We start from the raw sequence: 13,141 nt of genomic DNA, 5'->3' as shown, positions 1-13,141 counted from the left end.
CCTGGGGGTTGCAAAAAACACCTGTTCAGGGGGGTCAGCTAAAATCGCCTCTCTGGGGGGTGGCTAAAAACGCCTCACCGGGGGGTGGCTAAAAACGCCTCTCCGGGGGGTGGATAAAAACACCACTTAGGGGGATGGCTAAAAACGCCTCTTCGGGGGGTGCCTAAAAACGCCTCTCCGGGGGCTGGCTAAAAACACCTCTCTGGGGGGTGGCTAAAAACGCCTGTCCGGGGCATGGCTTAAAATGCTTCTCCGGGGGGTGGCTAAAAATGCCGCTCCGGGGCATGGCTTTAAACACCTCACCGGGGGGTGGCTAAAAACGACTCCTCGGGGGGTGGCTAAAAACGCCTCTCCGGGGGGTGGCTAAAAACACCTCTCCGGGGGGTGGCTAAAAACACCTCTCCGGGGGGTGGCTAAAAACACCTCTCCGGGGGGTGGCTAAAAACGCCTATCTGGTGGGTGGCTAAAAACGCCTCTCCGGGGGGTGGCTAAAAACTCCTCTGAGGGGGGTGGCAAAAAACACCTCTCCGGGGGTTGGCTAAAACCTACTCTTCGGGGTGTGGCAAAAAACGCCTCTTCCAGAGGTGAGTAAAAATCCTTCTCCGGGGGGTGGCAAAAAACACCTCTTGGGGGATGGTTAAAAATCCCTCTCCGGGGGGTGGAAAAAAGCCTCTTCGGGGGATGGATAAAAACGCCTCTCCTGGCGGTGGCTAAAAACGCCTCTTTGGGGGGTGGATAAAAATGCCTCTTTGGGGGGTGGCTAAAAACGTCGATTTGGGGGGTGGCTAAAAACACCTCACCGGGGGTTGGCTAAAAACTACTAGGGTTAGGGTCAGGGTCAGGGTCAGGGTCATTGTCAGGGTTAGGGTTAGGGTTAGGGTTAGGGTCAGGGTCAGGGTCAGGGTCAGGGTCAGTGGTTAGGGGTTAGGGTTGGGGTTGGGGTTAGGGTTACGGTTACGGTTACGGTTACGGTGGTAAAAAAAGCCTCTTTGTGTGGTGGCTAAAAACGCCTCTTCGGGGGGTGGCTAAAAACGCCTCTCCGTGGGGAGGCAAAAAAGTCTCTCTGGGGGGTAACAAAAAACACCTCTTTGGGGGTTGGCAAAAAATGCCTCTTCAGGGGGTTCCAAAAACCGCCTCTCCGGGCGGGTAAAAAAAAACGCCTCTTCAGGGGATGTCTAAAAATCCCTCTCCAGTGGGTGTCTAAAAATCCGGGGGGTGGCTAAAAATCCCTCTCCAGGAGGTGGCTAAAAACGCCTCTCCAGGGGGCTGCTAAAATCGCCTCTCCGGGGGGTGGCTTAATTTCCCTTTCCTCGGGGTAGCTAAAAATGCCTCACCGGGGGTTGGCTAAAAACGCCTCTCCGGAGAATGATTAAAAACACCTCTTCGGTGGGTGGCAAAATTCTCCTCTCCGGGGTGTGGCTAAAAATCCTTCTCTGGGAGGTGGCTAAAAACGCCTCTTCGGGCGGTGGCAAAAACCGCCTCTTCGGGGGGTGGCTAAAACGCCTCCCAGAGAGGTCTTTTTTGGCACCCCCCAGAGAGTGGTTTTTAGCCACCCCCGGAGAGGGATTTTTAGCCAGCCCACGGAGACGCGTTTTAGAAACCTCCCGAAGAGACGATTTTAGCCAACCCCCGAAGAGGCATTTTTAGCCAACCCCGGAGAGGCGTCCTTAGACACCCCCTAAAGAGGCGTTTTAGCCATCCCCCGAAGAGGCTATTTTAGCCAACCTCCGGGGAGGCATTTTTAGCCACCCCCCGGTGAGACGTTTTTAGCCACCCCCTGGAGAGGGATTTTTAGCCACCCACTGGAGAGGGATTTTTAGCCACCCCCTAAGACGGATTTTTATCCCCCCCCCCGGGGAGGTATTTTTAGCCATCCCCCGATGAGGCGTTTTTTTGCCACACCTCAAATAGGCGTTTTAGCCACACCACGAAGTAGCGGTTTTTGCCACCCCTCGAAGAGGTGTTTTTAGCCACCCCCCGGAAAGGCATTTTAGCAACCTTCCGAAGAGACGATTTTAGCCAACCCCCGAAGAGGCATTTTTAGCCACCCCCGGAGAGGCGTCCTTAGCCACCCCCCAAAGTTTTGTTCTTAGACACCCCCCAAAGAGGCGTTTTAGCCATCCCCGAAGAGGCTATATTAGCCACCCTCCAGAGAGGGGTTTTTAGCCACCCCCCAGTGAGACGTTTTTACCCACCCCCAGGAAAGGGATTTTTAGCCACCCCCTGAGATGGATTTTTAGCCACCCCCTGGGGAGTGTTTTCTAGCCATCCCCCACACCTCGAAGAGGCTATTTTAGCCACCCCCCGGAAAAGCGTTTAAGCCACCCCCCGGTGAGGCATTTTTAGCCACCCCCCCGGAAAGGAGTTTTTAGCAACCCCCCGGAAAGGAGTTTTTAGCCACCCCCGGAGAAGCGTTTCAGCCACCCTGCGAAGAGGCATTTTTTGCCACCCCTAAAAGTGGCGTTTTTAGCCACCCCCCCGGAGAGGGATTTTTAACCATCCCCCGAAGAGTCGTTTTTAGCCACCCACCGGAGAGGCATTTTTTGACACCCCTGGTAGAGGGATTTCTAGCCACTCCACGGAGAGGCGTTTTTAGCAATCCCCCGAAGAGGCGTTTGTTGCCACCCCCCAAAGAGGAGTTTTTTGCCACCCCCCGAAGAGGAGTTTTTAGCCACGCCCCGGAGAGGCGTTTTTAGCCACGCCCCGGTGATGCTTTTTTAGCCATCCCCGAAGAGGCGTTTTCAGCCACCCCCAGGAGAGGCGTTTTTTGCCTCCCCCTGGATAGGCATTTTTAGCCACCTCTCAGAGAGGGATTCTTAGCCATCCCCCGAAGAGGGATTTTTAGCCATCCCCCCCCCCAAGAGGGATTTTTAGACATCCCCCCCCACAGAGAGGGATTTTTAGCCACCCCCCAGAGAGGGATTTTTAGCCATCCCCCGAAGAGGGATTTTTTGCCACTCCCCAAAAAGTTTTTAGCCACCCCCCAAGAGGGATTTTTAGCTATCCCCAAAGAGGCGTTTTTTCCCCACTCCCTGAAGAGGTGTTTTTAGACACCGCCCTGAGAGGTGTTTTTAACCACCCCCCAGAGAGTCATTTTTTGCCACCACCCGAAGAGGTGTTTTTTGCCAACCCTGAAGAGGAGTTGTTAACCACCGCCTGGACAGCGGTTTTTAGCCACCCCTCAGAGAGGACTTTTTAGCGGACCCCCAGAGAGGGATTTTTAGCCACCACCCCCGGGAAGGAGTTTTTAGCCACCCCCGGGAGAGGCATTTTTTGCCATCCCACAATGAGGCTTTTTTTGCCAACCCCCAAATAGGCATTTTTAGCCACCCCCCGTGAGAGGGGTTTTTAACCACCCCCCTGAAAAGCATTTTTAGCCACCCCCCGGAGTGGTGTTTTTTTTCCACCCCTGAGAGGTGTTCTTAGCCACCCCCTGGAGAGGCTTTTTTTGCCACCACCACCCCCCAATCAGCATTTTAAGCCACCCCCCAAAGAGTCTTTTTTAGCCACCCCCCGAAGAGGAGTTTTTAGCCACCCCCCAGAGAGACATTTTTAGCCACCCCCAGAAATGGATTTTTAGCCACCCCCCAGAGAGGTTTTTTTAGTCACCCCCCTTAGAGGTATTTTTAGCCACCCCCCAGAGTGGGATTTTTTGCCAACCCCTGAAGAGTGATTTTTTGCCACTCCCCAAAGAGGTATTTTTTGCCACCCCCGAAGAGGTGTTTTTAGCCAACCCCCAAAGAGGAATTTTCAGCCCCTCCCCGAGATGATTTTTTTTCCAACCCCCGGAGAGTCGTTTTTAGCCACCCCCAGGAGAGGCGTTTTTTGTGTCCCCCCGGAGGGGCGTTTTTAGCCACCCCCCGGAGAGGGATTGAGAAGGGAACCTCTCCTGGGTGTGGTTATAAACGCCTCTCCCGGGGGTGGCTAAAAACGCCTCTCCGGGGGGTGGCTAAAAACAACACTCGGGGTGGTGGCTAAAAACGCCTCTCCAGGGGGTGGCTAAAAACAACTCTCTGGGGGGTGGCTAAAAATGCCTCTCCGGGGTGGTGGTGGCTAAAAACGCCTCTCCGGGTGAATGGCTAAAAACCCCTCTCCGGGGGGTGGCTTACAACCCCTCTCTGGGCTTGCTGGGGGTACTACTCCGGGGGGGTAGCTGAAAACGCCTCTCAGGGGGGTGTCTAAAAATGCCTCTGGGGGGGTGGCTAAAAATCCCTCTCCGGGGGTGGCTAAAAATGACTCCTTGGGGGGTGGCTAGAAACGACTCCACGGAGGGTGGCTAAAAGCGCCCCTATGGGGCGTGGCTAAAAACACCTCACCGAAGGGTGGTGGCTAAAAACACCTCTCCAGTGTGTGGCTAAAAACGACACCTCGGGGGGTGGCTAAAAATGTCTCCTCGTGGGGTAGCTAAAAACTCCTCTGGGGGTGGTGGTGGCTAAAAACACTTCTCCGGGGGCTGGCTAAAAATGTCTCTTTTAGGGGTGGCTAAAAGCAACTCTCCTTGGGGTGGCTAAAAACTCTCCACTGGGCGTCGGATAAAATGCCTATCCGGGGTGCGGCAAAAAAGTCCCTCCAGGGGGTGGCTAAAAGCGCCCCGCGGGGGGGTGGTTAAAAATGCCTGTCCGGGGGGTGGCTAAAAACCCCTCTCCAGGGGGTGGCAAAAAACACCTCTTCGGGGGTGGCTAAAAACGACTCTCCAGGGGGTGGATAAAAACGCCTCTCCGGGGGGGCTAAAAACGACTGCTCGGGGGGTGAAAACAACTCCTCGGGGGGTGGCTTAAAACACCTCTCCAAGGGGTAGCTAAAAATGCCTCTTCAGGGGTTGGCAAAAAATGCCTCTCAAGGTGGTGGTGGCTATAAACGCCTATTTGGGGGGGTGGCTAAAAACTCCTCTCCGTGAGATGGCTAACAACACTTCTCTGGCGGTCGGCTAAAATGCCTCTCCGGGGTGCGGAAACAAATGCCCATCCGGGGGGTGGCTAAAAACACCTCTCGGTGTGGTGGTGGCTAAAAACGCCTCTTTGGTGGGTGGCTAAAAACTTCTCTCTGGGGGTGGCTAAAAACTCTTCTCTGGGGGGTGGATAAAAACCACTCCTCGGGGGGTGGCTAAAAATGACTCCTTGGGGGGTGGCTAATAACGACTCCTCAGGCGGTGGCTAAAAACGCCTCTCAGGGGTGTGGCTAAAAAAGCCTCTCCGTGGGGTGGCTAAAAACCCCTCTCTGGGGGGTGGCTAAAAACGACTCCTCGGTGGGTGGCTAATAACGACTTCTCGGGGGGTGCCTAAAAACGCCTCTCCAGTCTGTGGCTAAAAACGCCTCTCCGGGGGATGGCTAAAAACTACTCTTCGGGGGGTGGCAAAGAACTCCTCTTCTGGGGGTGGCTAAGATCGCCACTCCAGGGGGTGGTAAAAAACGCCTCTCCGGGGGTGCTTAAAAACGCATCTCCGGGGGATGGTTAAAAACTCCTCTTCAGGGCTTGGCTAAAAACACCTCTTCGGGGGAAAGCTAAAAATGCCTCTTCCGGGGGTGTCTAAGAATGCCTCTCCGGTGGGTGGCTAAAAACAACTCTCCGGGCGGGGCCTAAAAACACATCTTCGCGGGGTGGCTAAAAACGCCCCTCAAGGGAGAGGCAAAAAACGCCTCTTCCGGGGGTGGCTAAGAAAGCCTCTCTGTGGGGTGGCTAAAAACTCATCTTTGAGGGATGGCTAAAAATCCATCTCCGGGGGGTGGCTAATAACGCCTGTTCCGGGGGTGGCTAATAACGCCTCTCCGGAGGGTGGCTAAAAACAACTATCCAGGGGGTGCCTTAAAACACGTCTCTGGGAGTTGGCTAAAAACACCTCTATGGGGGGAGGCAAAAAACGCCTCTCCGGGTTAGGGTTGCCTAACCCGGATGCAACCCTAACCCGGGTTAGGGTTAGGTTAAGTGCCTAACCCTAACCCTAACCCTAACCCTAACCCTAACCCTAACCCCTAACCCCTAACCCCTAACCTTAACCCTGACCCTGACCCTGACCCTAACCCTAACTCTAACCCTAACTTTAACCTTAAGTATAACCCTAACCGGCGTTTTTAGCCACTTCACGGAGAGGCGTTTAAGACATCCCACGAAGAGGCATTTTTTGCCACCACCCCCTAGAGAAGGATTTTTAGCCACCCCCCAAGGAGGCTTTTTTTCCGACCCCCCCGGAGTGGAGTTTTTTGGAACCCCCTGAAGAGGCGTTTTTAGACACCCCCCGAAGAGGTCTTTTTAGCCACCGCCTGGAGAGTCGTTTTTAGACATCCCCGAAGAGGTGTTTTTTGCCACCGCCCGGAAAGGCGTTTTTATCCATCCCCCAAGGAGGAGATTTTAGCCATCCCCCGAGAGGTGTTTTTAGCCACCCCCCGAAGAGGAGTTTTTAGCCACCCCCCGAAAAGGGATTTTTAGCCACACCCCAGAGATGGATTTTTAGCCATCCCCCGAAGAGCCATTTTTTCGACCCCCCCGGAAAGGCGTTTTTTGGAACGCCCTGAAGAGGCTTTTTTGCCAACACCCAAAGAGGCGTTATTTGTTACCCCCCAGGAGAGGCGTTTTTAGCCACCCCGTACATGTGTTCTAAGGCACCCCCCGGAGAGTTGTTTTTAGCCACACCCCGAGAGGCGTTCTTAGCCACCACAGGAAGAGGCGATTTTTGTCACCCCAGGAGAGCCGTTTTTAGCCGCCGCCACCCTGGAGAGGTGTTTTTTGCCACCACCACCCCAAGAGGCGTTTTTTGCAAACCCCAAAGAGGCATTTTTAGCCACCACCACCACGGCGAGGCGTTTTTAGTTGGCTAAATCCATCCGCTTTAATGGGTGTTTCGCGGGGGGATGCCGTTAGGGGTTGCTCCCATCTGCTTTAATCGGTGTTTCCCGGGGGGACGCCTTTAGGGGTTGCTCCCATCCGCTTTAATGGGTGTTTCCCGGGGGGAAGCATTTAGGGGTTGTGCACATTGCCTTTAATGAGGAGGACGCCTTTAGGGGTTGCACCCATCCGCTTTAATGGGTGTTTCCCGGGGGGAAACCTTTAGGGGTTGCTCCTATACGCTTTAATGGGTGTTTCCTAGGGGGACGCCTTTAGGGGTTGCGCCCATCCTCTTTAATGGGTGTTTCCCGGGGGGACGCCTTTAGGGGTTGCGCCCATCTGCTTTAATGGGTGTTTCCCGGGGGGACCCCTTTCGGGGTTGCGCCAATCTGCTTTCATGGGTGTTTCCCGGGGGGACACCTTTAGGGGTTGCGCACATTGCCTTTAATGGGGAGGATGCCTTTAGGGGTTGTGCCCATCGGCTTTAATGGGTGTTTCCCGGGGGAAGCCTTTAGGGGTGGCGCCCGATCGCTTTAATGGGTGTTTCCCGGGGGGACGCCTTTAGAGGTTGCGCCCGATCGCTTTAATGGGTGTTTCCCGGGGAGACGCATTTAGGGGTTGCGAACAAACGCTTTAATGGGTGTTTCCTGGGGGGACGCCTTTAGGGGTTGCGCCCATCCACTTTAATAGGTGTTTCCCGGGGGAAGCCTTTAGGGGTGGCGCCCGATCGCTTTAATGGGTGTTTCCCGGGGGGACGCCTTTAGAGGTTGCGCCCGATCGCTTTAATGGGTGTTTCCCGGGGAGACGCATTTAGGGGTTGCGAACAAACGCTTTAATGGGTGTTTCCTGGGGGAACGCCTTTAGGGGTTGTGCCCTTCCGCTTTAATGGGTGTTTCCCGGGGGGACCCCGTTTGGGGTTGCGCCAATCCGCTTTAATGGGTGTTTCCCGTGGGGATGCCTTTAGGGGTTGGGCCCATCCACTTCAATGGGTGTTTCCAGGGGGGACGACTTTTGGGGTTGCGCCCCTTTGCTTCAATGGGTGTTTTCCTAGGGAACGTCTTTCAGGGTTGCGCCAATCCGCTTTCATGGGTGTTTCCCGGGGGTACGCCTTTAGGGGCTGCACCCGTCCGCTTTAATAGAGCTTTCCCGTGGGGACTCCTTTAAGAGCTGCACCCATCCGCTTTAATGGGGTTTTCCCGGGGGGTTGCCTTTAGGGGTTGCACCCATCCGCTTCAATAGGGTTTTCACGGGGGGAGGCCTTTAGGGTCTGCACCCATCCACTTTAATGGGGTTTTCCTGAGTGGGATGCCTTTAGGGGTTGCACCCATCCGCTTTAATGGGATTTTCCTGGGGGAACTCCTTTAGGGGTTGCACCCCTCCGCTTTAATGGGTGTTTCCTGGGGGGATGCCTTTAGGGGTTGCACCCATCCGCTTTAATGGGGTTTTCCCCGGGGGATGCCTTTAGGGGTTGCACCGATCCGCTTTAATGGGCTTTTCCCAGGGGGACGCCTTTAGGGGTTGCGCCCATTGGCTTTAATGGGGTGACACCTTTAGGGGGTGCGCCCATTGGCTTTAATGGGGGGCCACCTTTAGGGTTTGCCCCCATCCGCTTTAATGGGGTTTTCCGGGTTGGGCCCTTTAGGGGTTGCACCCATCCACTTTAATGGGGTTTTCCCAGGGGGACGCCTTTAGGGGTTGCACCCATCTGCTTTAATGGGGTTTTCCCGGGGGGACGCCTTTAGGGGTTGCACCCATCCGCTTTAATGGGGTTTTCCCGGGGGAACGCCTTTAGGGGTTGCACCCATCCGCTTTAACGTGTTTTTCCCGGGGGGACGTGTTTAGGGATTGCGCCCGTTGGCTTTAATGGGGGGACGCCTTTAGGGATTGCGCCCACCCGCTTTAATGGGGGTTTCCCTGGGGGACACCTTTAGGATGTGCACACATCCGCTTCAATAGGGTTTTCCCGGGGGGAAGCCTTTTGGTTTTGCACCCATCCGCTTTAATTGGGTTTTCCTGAGTGGGACGCCTTTAGGGGTTGCACCCATCCGCTTTAATGTTGTTTTCCCGGGAGGAAGTGTTTAGGGGTTGCCCTCATTGGCTTTAATGGGGGGACGCCTTTAGGGATTGTGCCCACCCGCTTTAATGAGGTTTTCCCGGGGGGGACGCCTTTAGGATGTGCACACATCCACTTCAATGGGGTTTCCCCGGGGGGACGCCTTTTGGGGTTGCACCCATCTGCTTTAATTGCATTTTGGTTAGGGTTAGGGTTAGGGTTAGGGTTAGGGTTAGGGTTAGGGTTAGGGTTAGGGTTAGGATTGGGGTTAGGGTTAGGGTTAGGGTTAGCGCTGGGGCTGGGGCTGGGGTTGGGGTTGGTGTTAGTGTTGGGGTGTGGGTTAGGGTTAGGGTTAGGGTTAGGGTTAGGGTTAGGGTTAGGGTTAGGGTTAGGGTTAGGGTTAGGGTTAGGGTTAGGGTTAGGGAACTCTGCGGGGATTTCTTAAAAAACATATCCAGCGGATGCCTAAAAATACCTCATCAAGGAATGTCTAAACCGACTCTTTGGGGTGTGGCTACAAACGCCTGTTCGGCGGGAGGCAAAAAACACATCTCTGGGCGGTTAGGGTTAGGGTGAGGGTGAGGGTGAGGGTGAGGGTGAGGGTTAGGGTTAGGGTTAGGGTTAGGGTTAGGGTTAGGTTCAGGGTTAGTTTCAGAGTTGGGTTCAGGGTTAGGTTCAGGGTTAGGTTCAGGGTTAGGGTTCAGGTTAAGGTTGGGCTTAGTGTTAGGTTTAGGGTTAGGGTTAGGGTTAAGGTTAGGGTTAAGGTCAGTGTTAAGGTCAGGGTTAGGGTTAGGTTAATTTCAGGGTTAGTTTCATGGTTAGGTTTAGCGTTAGGGATAAGTTTTAATGTGGTTTTAATGGGGTTTTCCCTGGGGGACGCCTTTTGGGGCTGTACCCATCCGCTTTAATGCGGTTTTCCCAGTAGGACTCCTTTTGGGGTTTCACCCATCCGCTTTAATGTGCTTTTCCCGGGGCGACGTGTTTAAGGATTGCGCCCATTGGCTTTAATGGGGGAACACCTTTAGAGATTGCGCCCACCCGCTTTAAAGGGGTTTAAACGGGGGGGTGCATTTAGGATTTGCACTCATCCGCTTTAAAGGGGTTTTCCCGGTGGGACGCCTTTAGGGGTTGCACCCATCCGCTTTAATGGGGTTTTCCCGGGGGTACGCCTTTAGGGGTCGCACCCATCCGCTTTAACGGGCTTTTCCCGGGGGGACGCCTTTAGGGGCTGCACCCATCATCTTTAATGGGTTTTCCCGGGGGGACGCCTTTAGGAGCTGCACTCATCTGCTTTCATGGGGTTTTCCCTGGGGGACGCCTTGAGGGGTTGCACTCATCCGCTTTAATGTGCTTTTACCGGGGGGACTTGTTTAGGGATTGCGCCCATTGGCTTTAATGGGGGGACCCCTTTAGGGATTGCGCCCACCCCCTTTAATGGGGGTTTCCGGGGGGACGCCTTTAGTTGTTGCACCCACCCACTTCAATGGGGTTTTCCCGGGGGGACGTCTTTAGGATCTGCACCCATCTGCTTTAATGGGGTTTTCCTGGGTGGGACGCCTTTAGGGGTTGCACCCATCCACTTTAATGTTGTTTTCCCAGGGGAATGTGTTTAGGGGGTTCGCCCATTGGTTTTAATGGGGGGGGCCCATTAGGGATTGCGCCCACCCGCTTTAATGGGGTTTTCCAGGGGGACGCCTTTAGGGGTGGCACCCATCCGCATTAATGGGGTTTCCAAGGGGAACGCCTTTAGAATCTGCACCCATCCGCTTCAATGAGGTTTTCCCGGGGGGACGCCTTTAGAGGTTGCACCCATTTGCTTTAATGGGGTTTTGCCGGGGGGACGCCTTTAGGGTCTGCACCCATCCACTTTAATGGGGTTTTCCTGAGTGGGACAGCTTTAGGGGTTGCAGCCATCCGCTTTAATGGGGTTTTCCCCGGGGGACGTCTTTAGGGGTTGCACCCATCCGCTTTAAAGTGCTTTTCCCCGGGTTGACGTGTTTAGGGATTGCGCCCATTGGCTTTAATGGGGGGACACCTTTAGGGATTGCGCCCATCAGTTTTAATGGGGTTTTCCTAGGGGGGTGCCTTTAGGGGTTGCACCCATCTGCTTTAATGGGGTTTTCCCTGGGGGACGCCTTTAGGGGTTTCACCCATCTGCTTCAATGGGGTTTTCCCGGGGGGATGCCTTTAGGGTCTGCACCCATCCCCTTTAATGGGGTTTTCCTGAGTGGGACAGCTTTAGGGTTTGCACCCATCCGCTATAATGGGGTTTCCCCTGGGGGACGCCTTTAGGATCTTCACCCATCCGCTTCAATGAGGTTATCCCGGGGGGACGCCTTTAGAGGTTGCACCCATTTGCTTTAATGGGGTTTTCCCGGTGGAACACCTTTAGGGGTCGCACCCATCCGCTTTAATGGGGTTTTCCCTGGGGGACGCCTTTAGGGGTTGCACCCATCCGCTTTAATGGGGTTTTCCCTGGGGGACGCCTTTAGGGGTTGCACCCATCCGCTTTAATGGGGTTTTCCCGGGGGAACGCCTTTAGGTGTTGCACCCATCCGCTTCAATGGGGTTTTCCCGGGGGGATGCCTTTAGGGTCTGCACCCATCCGCTTTAATGGGGTTTTCCTGAGTGGGACAGCTTTAGGGGTTGCAGCCATCCGCTTTAATGGGGTTTTCCCCGGGGGACGCCTTTAGGGGTTGCACCCATCCGCTTTAATGTGCTTTTCCCCGGGTTGACGTGTTTAGGGATTGCGCCCATTGGCTTTAATGGGGGTCGCCTTTATGGATTGCGCCCACCCGTTTTAATGGGGTTTTCCCTGGGGGACGCCTTTAGGGGTTGCACCCATCCGCTTTAATGGGGTTTTCCCGGGGGGATGCCTTTAGTGTCTGCTCCCATCCGCTTTAATGGGGTTTTCCCGGGGGGGACGCCTTTAGGAGCTGCACACATCTGCTTTAATTGCGTTTTGGTTAGGGTTAGGGTTAGGATTAGGGTTAGGGTCAGGGTTAGGGTCAGGGTTAGGGTCAGGGTTAGGGTCAAGGTCAGGGTCAGGGTCAGGGTTAGGGTTAGGGTTAGGTTTTGGGTTAGATTCAGAGTTAGGGTTACGGTTAGGGTTAATGTTAGGGTTAGGTTCAGGGTTAGGTTCAGTTTTAGGTTCAGGGTTAGGGTTAGGGTTAGGGTTAGGGATAGGGTTAGGGTTAGGGTTAGGGTTAGGGATAGGTTTTAATATCGTTTTAATGGGTTTTTCCCTGGGGGACGCCTTTAGGGGCTGTACCCATCCGCTTTAATGGGGTTTTCCCAGTGGTACGACTTTAGGGGTTGCACCCATCTGCTTTAATGTGCCTTTCCCGGGGGGACGTGTTTAGGGATTGCGCCCATTGGCTTTAATGGGGGGACGCCTTTAGGGATTGCTCCCACCCGCTTTAAAGGTGTTTTCCGGGGGGGTGCCTTTAGGGGTCACACCAATCCGCTCTAATGCGGTTTCCCCAGGGGGACGCCTTGAGGGGTTGCACCCATCTGCTTTAATGGGGTTTTCCCAGGGGGACGCCTTTAGGTTCTGCACCCATCCGCTTTAATGGGGTTTTCCTGAGTGGGACAGTTTTAGGGGTTGCAGCCATCCGCTTTAATGTTGTTTTCCCGGGGGGACGTGTTTAGGGGTTGCGCTCATTGGCTTTAATGGGGTGGAACGCCTTTAGGAATTGCGCTCACCCGCTTTAAAGGGGGTTTCCCAGGGGGATGACTTTAGGGGCCACACCAATCCGCTTTAATGCGGTTTTCCCGGGGGGACGCCTTTAGGGGTTGCACCCATCCGCTTTAGTGGGGTTTTCCCTGGGGGATGCCTTTAGGGGTTGCACCCCTCCGCATTAATGGGGTTTTCCCGGTTGGACACCTTTAGGAATTCGGCTTTGGGTTAGGCTTAGGGTTAGGGTTAGGGTTAGGCTTAGGCTTTGGCTTCGGCTTAGGGTTACGGATAGGTTTTAATGTGGTTTTAATGGGGTTTTCCCTGGGGGACGCCTTTAGGGGTTGCACCCATCCGCTTTAATTGGGTTTTCCCAGGGGGACGCCTTTAGGGGTTGCACCAATCCGCTTTAATGTCCTTTTCCCGGGGGTACGTCTTTAGGGATTGCTCCCATTGGTTTTAATGGGGGACGCCTTTAGGGATTGTGCCCACCTGCTTTAATGGGGTTTTCCTAGGGGGGTGCCTTTAGGGGTTGCACCCATCCGCTTTAAAGGCGTTTTCCCGGTGGGACGCCTTTAGGGGTCGCACCCAT

Source organism: Hemicordylus capensis, chromosome 2 (genome assembly GCF_027244095.1).
Source record: "Hemicordylus capensis ecotype Gifberg chromosome 2, rHemCap1.1.pri, whole genome shotgun sequence".
Classification (NCBI taxonomy): domain Eukaryota; kingdom Metazoa; phylum Chordata; class Lepidosauria; order Squamata; family Cordylidae; genus Hemicordylus; species Hemicordylus capensis.
Note: the sequence above shows the minus strand (reverse complement) of the source record.